Source organism: Brassica oleracea, unplaced genomic scaffold (assembly GCF_000695525.1).
Source record: "Brassica oleracea var. oleracea cultivar TO1000 unplaced genomic scaffold, BOL UnpScaffold01060, whole genome shotgun sequence".
Lineage (NCBI taxonomy): Eukaryota > Viridiplantae > Streptophyta > Magnoliopsida > Brassicales > Brassicaceae > Brassica > Brassica oleracea.
This window is the reverse complement of record NW_013617630.1, coordinates 1074-8601: the sequence shown is the minus strand read 5'-3', so window position 1 is coordinate 8601 and position 7528 is coordinate 1074. Positions and strand designations below refer to the sequence as shown.

Sequence of the window (7528 nt, the reverse complement as noted above, 5' to 3'; positions counted from 1 at the left end):
TGAGTATAAGACTTATGTTGTTAGTATAAGAATTTAATGTTGTTAGTGTAGATTCTATGTAAAATGTATGTTTTATGAATTTAGTGCAATGTATATTTTGGTTGTAAATCAATTTGCAGTTTAAATATTTCATCATAAAATCACAAGATAACACAACAACTAATATGATAAAAAAAAATGTAATACTAATAACAAATCAGAAAAAAACAAAAATAATATTTTTTACCTCAAGATCTAAACCCTAAACATGCCATAAACCCCAACCCTAATATTTTTAACCTCAGGATATATAAATGTAAAACTAAAGGATATAAATGATAATTAAAGTTTCGTAATAATATATTTATATAATAGTTTATGGGTGTATATATTTAGTGTAATATTACTATATGGAGTTTGGTGTACTTAAAACCCTAAACCCCAAAACTTATATCGTACTTCAAACTTTAAACTCTAAACTCAAAATTTTATTTTTTCACAATTCACTCTTAATTTTTTTTTTTCAAAAATTAAATCTAAACCCCCAAACCTAAACTATAGATATACATATATATACCATACCCTAAATTAATCATATATAATAAACTCTAACTAATAAATTTGAAACTCTAATCTTCATTAAAACTCTAACACAGTTTAAAAGGTCCAAAATTTATTCATTTTAAAAATCTAATCTTAAATTTAAATCCTAAACTTCAAACACTAAATCTTACTAATCTTAAATTTAAAAAAACTAATCTTAAATTTAAATCCTAAACTTCAAACACTAAATCTTAAAATCTACACTCTATATTTAATACCTTAAACCCCCAACCTTTAATCTCTACATAGAAAATCATAAATCCAATATTGACAAACTTATAATAGAAACTTTAAATTTAAACTCCAACTATATTCTAAAACTCAAATCATATATTTAATCTTAAATCTTAACCCTAACCCCTAAACCACATATCTCATTTTAACATATATCTTAAAACATTAAACCTTAATTTTTAAATGAATTATATTTCTGTAAATAAATTAAAATTTCAAATAAAAAAATTTAGATTTCAAAATTTTAATTATTATACCAAATTATTTAAATCTTAAAAATAATTTTTATAATAGCTATAAATAGATAAGAAGACAATATGTATTGTTTTTTTTGAACCATTGATTGATTTGAATCAAATGACCAAAATCACTCTTGTATCTATCCTCACCATTTTTTCCTTTGGTTAAAAAACGTTGTGTGTGGATTGATAATCTTAATCATACATTAGATATTTTGAAGGGTTCAGATTAAATCTTTTTGTGTGTTGTTTCTCTCTCTCTCCCTCTCTCTGAGGCTTCTTCACTTTCTTCTTCTCTGTTTCCCTCTCTCTCACGCTTCTTCGCTTTCTTCTTCTCTGTTTCTCTCTCTCTCTCTCTCCCTCCCTCTCTCTGAAACAAAGAACAACGAGATTCAAACCCCGTCTTCGTCTCCACCACAGGTCTCTCTCTCTCACGCTTCTTAACCTTTTTTCTTCTTCTCTCTCTCTCTCTCTCATCACCACTAAGCCTTGTCACCACCAAACCTCGTCTTCGTCTCCACCACAGTTCATCGTCGTTACAACCACAGCTCTGCGGGTGTGTTTTATTTATTTGGGACAAAGTTTTTATCTTCTACCGGTAACTTCTCTCGCACTCTCTGTCTCTGTCTCTCTCTCTATCCTAGTGTTCTGATTCTGGTTTTGCGTTTGTGTTGTGTTCTCAGTTAAATAAAATGGAGGAGGCTGAAGAAGCTTGGTGGTGGTGGTCTCGCCACCGACTCCATATCAGAAAAAGCATGGCTCGAGACAAGAAGACAAAGGGCTGGTGATTCAAGAACAGAACATAACTCGTGCTCTGTTTTTTCTGTGGTGATGCGACGACAGCACTCTGGAGGCTGAAGGCGGATGTTCTGGAGGCTGAAGGCGGATGTTCTGGAGGCTTGAGGCTGGAGGCTAGAGGCGGAGGAACTAGGGTTGTAGGCAGAGGCTTAGATTTTTTTTTTGTCGACAGGCAGAGGCTTAGATTAGGTTTAGGTTAATTATGTTTTGGTTAATTATTTTTTTGTTTAATGTTTTAATTTGTTTTTGGTTTAATTCGTTTTTTAATTACTTGTATACTGATTTTAATTAATAAATAAAATTTAATTTTTAATTATGAATTAACTTTTGATTTCATTTGAATTATTTAATTATGAATTACATTTAGGTGTATTTTTTAAAAAATTGTTTTTTAGTAATTATTTTTAATAAATTTTCAGATAATTAAAAAATAAATTAATGACACGAAACATTTGCTATCGTTGTATGGTTAACTATAGCATAAACAAAAATCGCTATTAAAAATGTCGGACCTATTATAACGGGCGCTGTCAGAGCGGCTAAGGAAACGCTATTATATATGACTCATAGTGTTTTCCGTCTGCTATTACTACCCTTATTTCCTGTAATGGTACATGGTTTTATCTGTAAGTAGTGATCTGTAACAACTAACAATGACCTTCAAATTGGTTTAGATCCTCAGTAGGAAGCAGAGGTTGGTTTACATAGGCGATGTCTCTTGGGAACACTTCGGCTGGATCGGCAACTGGACCACCATACATGTCATCAGCAAATCATCTACAACCTCATCAACCCACCACTGCCCCTGCGGAAGCTGCACCTCCACAAATATTATCACCACCGCCTATACCATCCTCCTCTCCTCTAATGCCTCTTTTTGACAACAATCCTGATCGTATCAGTAGCAACTCCAATGTTTATACAGATCTGATGACCCCTTCCTCTTTCTCTGGGCCCCCACGGATGATGGCACAACCACACCTCATTCCTGGTTCATCTATGCCTTCTGCTCCTCCTCTGAGCCTTAATAGTGCGACTTACCAGCAGCGCCCACATGGCACTCCGATGCTTCAGCCTTTCCCAAAGAGAGCGATTGAAATCAGATGGCTTAACTCTACATAGAGCTTGTAGAGATATTGTGGCCTTTCTCAGAACAGTAAGCCGTTTCTGAGCTTGATGAGTTCTTGTTTGTCTCTGAATTTTTTTTGCAGCACCACTAAGCACTTCTGTCCTCCTAGCGTCGAGTTCAGCCATCTGACCAGCCCTCAAGAAGATTTTGTTTTACCAATCTGCATTAACAAAAGATACGAGTTTGCATTTGATTTCTTTCAAATTTTCCTTTTTTCTTCTTAAAGCATATGGTATATATACATATATAATATACAATAAAAATTTAAAAACCCGTTAAACGGGTTAAACTGGTCAGACCAGTCAACCAATATATATACTGAGTCGATCTTGGTTTGGTTTTCAAAATGTTTAGAGAATAACATAATAATTGTTTTGTTACAAATTAATAGTTTTATATTATTATTTTCTAACGTGTGTATAAATATTACCAATAATTAATATTTCATTAATATTTTATAGAACTATACAATTATAGTGGTCAACTACGTTAAGCTAATAATTTTTGCTAAAAACTAAATGGTGAAGCATATTAACCGTGGTGGTCAGATATGATGGTCAGCTATGGTGGTCAATTAAAACGTGAAGTTTGAATATATTGTGGTCAAAATACTGGAAAAATTAAGTCTCATTAGTTTACAAAATAACAGTCAGGATAAAAGATCTATGGAAGTAGTCTTTAATATTACCAAGCTTCATCGACGAGAGCAATGATTCCACCAGGCTTCTGCAGATGGAAAAGAAAGGAGAAAGTGAGGTTAAAACATCCAATTTGATAACACTGTCCTTTCTCAGTTAAGCAGACCTTTTCTATAAGATCAAGAACATCTTTGTTGTCCACAAATTATGTTTGACTTATATGTTGTAATTATTTTTTGGAGGATCAACTCATAGCAGTTTATAAATTTTATGCCATTTTGAAACGGGTTACATGAACGTTCTTGATTTAAACTACAAACTATTAATTGGTTGCAGAGTTAACTGCTCCTCCTTAAGAAGTAATGTACTCGTCTTTTCTAACCCTCTAGTTAGATCTTCTCTCGATGTTACTTTCAGCTGTAAATCTTTCTTTAAAAGTGAAGCTGCTCCTGGACTCAGGCTGCACTTTCTCTTCCTCATATACAACACTATCTCCCTCGTTGGTAGCATCGACACTACTATGCATCTTCAATGCAAGTGAGGAGCTGCACAGAAACTCTCTTGGTGTATGTTCCATACCAATGCGTGCCTATATAAAACCATAACAACGATCCATCATCACCAAGATACCTCGTAGACTACAGGATTTTAAAGTCATTCACATTTGATAGGCATCTAAACTTAAAGAAAGAAGAGAAAATACATATGTACCTTGAGTGTTTTTGTCAAAACCCCATCCTTTCCACTAAACTCTTTCCACCTCAAGTTGTCCATTGTATTTTTCTCTTGCCCACAAGGTTATCCTTTCAAAACCGATGGTCCAACTCCATTGACTGTAGCCAAGTCTTCTAAGCTTTCGTTGTACCCAACCTAGTAGCAGATGACTCTTCATATGTACCAATACATTATCTCTTTCCTTCAGCCAATGAAGATTCATAACTTCATGTAAAATCGGTTATTCATTTCTCCTCTTTTTTCTAACATCTTTATCAAGAAGATCCAGTTCTCTTGCTCTTAACCACAACCCAATCAGCACACCCACTATCAAACAAGCCAGAAAGTCTTCTCTTGTACAGTCCCTCTCTTGAAAACCCACGCAACTCTAAACACCACCACTGCCAAATAACTTCACTCAGTTCTAAAGTAAGGTGAAGTGAGTGAATGGCCTTCTCCAAATGAGGACACTAAAGCATTTGAAGAACATGAACATACTTTCAGTTATGCAAAATTCCCCGGAGCATTATTTCCGTTTTGTCGATTAGGTGGAGGCGGACCAGCAACATTACTCCTTTGCTGCTGGTTATAAATAGGGACCACCAGAACCGTTACCCTGCCGAAGAGGACGTGAAGCAGCAGCGCCAAGGCTTTCTGGACTTGGGTCTGTATTAGGAGGAGGTAAAGAAGGCTCATTCACAACAGTTGATAGCTGACTTGGCTGCTTCCGTGAACCACTCCGCCTTCGGGAGCGAGCTGGTTGAAAGAACACATATACTTTTAGTTAATTCCACGTGGAGAGATCTTCAAAAGAGGGTTACTTGTATTATAACCTTTGTGGGTTGATGCCTCTTGAGGAGAATATGTTGATGGCTCTATTGATCACCACTGATGCATGGTTCTGTACCACTTTAAATGGATACCCGCGAACCTGGCTATCTCCACTGTGAAGTTCATGTCCAGTATCAATGACTTCATCTTTCAGAGCTGATGATGTACATAAGAGTGGTAGTAGAAGAGAGTGTGTTTACCGGTTGCAAACCAGATGGCTGACTCGTCCTCAAACGCACTCCAAAACTCCTCCTCGTTTGACAGCCAGATTATCACTCTCTGTCAGCCAGCAATGGTGGCCAACTGTTGTAGCTTTGAAAACAGTGCCTGCATATGAAGAGAGACAAAGTTTTTCAACCAAGAACTGTAAAACTAGACTTAAGAAGCAGAGGACGGTGAGACCTGAAGCAGTAATAAGGGAAGATGCAAGTCATCTGGTGCATCTAACCGTGATTGAACCATGTAGCGCTTCCACTCTTTCCATCCTTGTTGTGTTTTTTCCAACAACATCTCTCTTCCTCTCGAACGTTTGTCGGCTCCAATATCTTCCATTTTCTTATCGAGAAAATTATGTTCTTAAGGACATCTGGTGCATCTAACCGTAATGTTGTTTTTTACTCCAAATATAGAGTAAAATAAAAACTCTATATTTCAGTTTTTTATAGAATTACTCTATTTTTGTGTAAAATATAGAGGAAATTTTTGTCTACCATTAGAGTGGTCTAACTTAATAGATTAAATCAAAGACATCAGCTTTTACTCGGAGCTAGTAACTGAATCGTCTGATCTATACATTCATGTATTTGCTTCGTTAATATGAGAAAGTTTCGTTAAGGTAAGTCACTTTCACTTTTCGAGATCTCAAATTTACCTCTTATCAGATATGAATTTGATTTGCTTTGTAAATTCTCTTTGATTTCATATTCACTGAAAACTGGAGCACGATGAAATCGGCCGGACAATTTGGAAAGTTGAAACATTACAGCAACACATAACCAAACTCGAAAGAAGATAAGGGATTTCAGTAAGAACCTATTATCAACGATGAAAAAGCTAAATTCCAAAAGAGAAATTCCCTAGGATAGACCTAAAAATTTTTTTGTCACAAATATAGACTTCAAAAATAAAAAAGACCAAAATAGATTTAAATATTTTATCAAAAGAAGTAAATATACACTTATACCCCTAGGGTTAATTAATCTAGACATTAGGGTTTAGAGTTAAGGGGGTGGGGTTTAGGGTTTAAAAATAAACAAAAGTTAAAATTTTCAAAATAAAAAGTGATATTTTGGTCAATTTAGTTTTTGAGGTCTATTTTTGTGACAAAAACTTAAAAAGGTCTATTTAAGAGAATTGCCCAATTCAAAACTCATTTCTTCTATGTTTTCCTTCAATCAGTGACATTTCATCAATATATTTGTATTACCGAAACCATAGATTAACATATAAAAACCTCGTTTCACATTAATATTACAACACTGTTCTATATGAAAAGAACACACATTTATCAAACTGGTTTAATGTTACAGTATTAACACAATTCCAATAAATTTTAAATTTACATTATATTTGATACTATTTTAAAATTACCTTACAATTATTATCATTTTTCATAAATATCTTAAATTTATTAGTAAAAGACAAAATTAACTCTCTCAAAACATTTATAAATATATAAAAATTATTTACAGAAATTTATAAACTCAACTTCACCAGCTAAGTAATAAATCCTAAACAAAAATCGTTAAACCTAAGCTCAAATGTTATGATATCTTTTATTGAGTTTTTTTTAAATGCTATCCAAGTTAGTGTATTTTAAGCAATTTCTCAAATAAGATCGTTACTAAAAAATTATTTTGCAATTACAAAATATTATAGTTTCTTTTATAAGATAAATTTTGTTGTTTCTAATAGTATCCCCAAAAATTTATTCTCTATTATATAGGTTCAATTTAATTTAATTTCCATATAAATTTTAAATTTTCGAAATGAAACATAAAATTATGTAAAATAGTATTGTTACATAATAATGTTTACAAAATATTCTTTTTACAAAATACAAAAAATTATGTAAAATAGTATTGGTACATAATAATTATTATGTTATATAAATAAAAATATTTTAGTATAGAAAGAATAAAACCTGCACGGAAGTGCGGGTCAAAATCTAATAATTTGTTAATTTAGAATATTTATATATATATATATATATATATAATTGATACAGCGGTGTGTAAAATGTAACACTATGTCAAACAGGGAAAATTATAGATGAATTGTTTTTGATAATAAAATATACATAGATTATTGTTATTTGGGTTTGCTTATACTAAATTTGGGCTAACAGGTTCTTGATATTTGAC

General features: G+C 32.9%; 1 long non-coding RNA gene across 2 annotated transcripts; it reads right to left on the bottom strand.

The window, feature by feature from the left end:
* Positions 1-3898: 3898 nt before the first annotated feature.
* Positions 3899-5586, bottom strand: LOC106320778. 2 transcript variants are annotated; one of them, XR_001265913.1, is made up of 5 exons: positions 5568-5586; positions 5366-5492; positions 5168-5278; positions 4332-5090; positions 3899-4209 (listed from the first exon to the last, which is right to left on the bottom strand). It is a non-coding gene; the product is annotated as an uncharacterized LOC106320778 (long non-coding RNA). The 2 variants fall into 2 exon arrangements; XR_001265912.1 differs by lacking the exon at positions 5568-5586 and having other exon boundaries at positions 5366-5535.
* Positions 5587-7528: the final 1942 nt, after the last annotated feature.